Genomic DNA, 3,041 nt, shown 5'->3' on the forward strand with positions numbered 1-3,041 from the left:
AGTCAGATGCTCAACCGACAGAGCTACCCCAGGCACCCCAAAAGGCACGTGTTTTAAAAACCAACTCCAGCCCTTCCACAATCCCTCTGGTAGACTCCAACAATGTCAAACTGAACCCCCCTACCCAACATGACTGCTGAGAAAAAAAAAATACAGCTACTTAACCCACTGAAAATAAACCCTCAACATTCCAAGGTAAAAGGAATTCAGAAATTGACAAATCATTTTCAGAAAAGCTTTCATTTCCAGGAAGTCTAACACAAATATTTTAACTTCGGTATTTTAGGAAACATTCTGTAAGTAGCTCAAAATGTCTACTATTCACTTGCTTTTCCATGAAAAGTTCATGATAGAGCAACATTCACTCTACTCTTACTAGTCTAGAATCACATGATAGCTTCCCAGATTTCAGTTGATAATACCTGAGAGTTCTTCAGAATTACATTCGGGTAACTCAGACGGCAAGTTCAAAAACGTGTCTCCCACCCCAAAGTCTTCTGGCGTTGCCCTAGGACCGTCTGCGAATTCACATTTTTGTGATGTGTCGCTACCACCCAATCTGGAGGGTACCTGTGGCGTCTCCCCAGGTCTTATCTCACCTTGGTCTTGGAGCAGCATACCTACTGTTGTATAACAAACCACCACAAAACACACTTGCTAATAACCACCACCACCACCCCCCTCTCTCCTAATTCTGTGGGAATAGCAGAGGCTCAGCTGGGTGGTCCTTCTGATGTTCTCACTTGGGTTTCTCATGACACTGCATCAGCTGGTAACATGGGTTCGCTCGTGTCCGGCACTTTGGCGGGCAAGGTGGGAAGGCTGGGACCTCTCTCTCATGTGGCAACATGCTATTCCCACGTGGCAACTTAGGCTTCTCATACGGTGGTTGGACCCTAAGAGGTGGTGCTCAGGTATGAGGCAGAAACTGTAGATCTCTCTAGACTTGAACGTTACACAGTATCACTTTCTAGATCTCTCTAGACTTGAACGTTACACAGTATCACTTTCTGCCACGATACACTAATAAAGTCACGAGGCCAGCCCACACTCCAGGAGGACAGACATTCCACCTTTCCACAGGAGCATGGCAACAATCTGTGGCCCACCATGTGGCCAACGGTATCAGGCCCCTGAGACAGTAAGGCACAGCTACCTTGCTCCTGCCTGCCTTGTCTCTGTTCACAGCAGAACTCAGCCACAAAGGCTTTCCTGGAAGAAAGAGTCTGATAACACAAAGAATGTGAATGCTTCTGTAAGTATGGACTATGACAAGGGTCGGCAAACTTTTTCTGTCAAGGGCAACATAGAAATGTTTCAGGCTTTGGAAGGCAATATGGTCTCTGCCACCATTCTACTCTGTCTTTGTATCAGGAAATCAGCCATCGACAATATCTAAATGAATGGGGGTGCCTGGGCTCTAATAAAACTTTATTTACAACAACAGGTGGTGGGACGGAATCTTTTGCAGACCCCTGGTCTAGGACAAGGAACACTGGATTTGGGAATGGAAAACTAGGACCAGACTTCTCACTTCGCAACGTACCACCCATGTGACCTTAGGGATTTAACCTTCCAGTTTACTGTCCACGTCTACAACACAGGGATAATAGCATCCATCTCCCATGGTGCCGCAGGCAAGGATGCACGTGAAACTACACAGCATACCCCCTCAGTAACACAAGCCTGCCTTAGTTCTAGCCTGAAGAACAACTCCTTGGGGAGGGGCGGGGGGGGGGGGGGGGGGGTTCGTGAGGAAATCCAGCTGGGCGGGAGACAAAGGACTGTCCTGCACTGGTTTTCAATGAAATGGAAACTTCACTGGTGAATATTGTACTTGGCACCAGACTGTACTCTCTTTGTTGAAGACCTGGCACTGTTTTGCTCTTTCTCAGGGGCAAAATACCTTGTTTTAAGGCACACAGACGGTATCGACACAACCACTATGTCACAAACAAGTAACACACATGGTCAATGAGAAGAAGGAGGAGGAGGAGGAGGAGGAGGAGGAGGAGGAGGAGGAGGAGGAAGAGAAGAAGAAAAACAAGATGAGCAAAAGAAGTGCTTTATTCAAATACCAAGTTGGTTCACAAGCAGAGCAGTATTTAACCTGGTTTTATAACTTCTGAGACATTAAGCAATAAACAGTCTCTGAGACAAGTGTGTGTGTGTATTTTTTTTAATGCTAAAAGGATAACTGGTATTTTTTTTAATTTATTTGAGAGAGCAAGAAACAGAATGTGAGCGGGGGAGGGGCAGAGACAGACAGACAGACAGACAGACACAGAATCTGAAGCAGGCTCCAGGCTCCCAGCTGTCAGCACAGAGCCCAATGCGGGGCTCGAACCCAGGAACTGGGAGATCATGACCTGAGCCGAAGTCAGACGCTTAACCGACTGAGCCACTTAGGTGCCCCAACTGGCATTTTTGTAAAGCATGTAAGTGCAAACCTTATTTTCCTGAAATTGGCCCTGGTGGGAAAAAAAGCTGTATTCAAAAACATTTTTTTTTTTTTAATTTAATCTATCCTTAGCCAAAAGAAATTAAAAGGATTAGAGAGAACTTTGTTTGCATCTCCACTAACTGGGCAACCCTACATCATACCAATAGTCCTCTGTGAGAATAAGAGATTTCCACAAAAATAACTGGCAGCATTCTACTCCCGTGTCTGGAAAATCCCATTTCCCACAGGAAAGTGGATAGTATTAGAAGCTGAGTGGCCTGCCCATCGTCAAACTCTTGTCCACTCCTGGATTTTCCTGCTGCAAACACCTGAGCTGGACCTTGGCCACAATTCGTCTTGCAATGTCATGTTCCCTCCTTGCACAGCTGGGCGGCCAAGGTCAGAAGCAGCTGTCCACAGCCACCATGAGAGACAGCTGCATTCCAGAATGATGGCGTCAGCAACATCCTAGAAGGGTGTGGGTTCCCTCCTAAGCCCCAGAGTGAGTGCCAATGGCTGTCATCATTTGGATTGGATGTCCCTTTCCAAAGCGACGTGTACCACTTCCAAGAGCTAAGTACTACTGGAAAAAAATGAA

This window comes from Panthera pardus, unplaced genomic scaffold, assembly GCF_024362965.1.
Source record: "Panthera pardus isolate Hobbes unplaced genomic scaffold, ASM2436296v1 HiC_scaffold_16, whole genome shotgun sequence".
Taxonomy (NCBI): domain Eukaryota; kingdom Metazoa; phylum Chordata; class Mammalia; order Carnivora; family Felidae; genus Panthera; species Panthera pardus.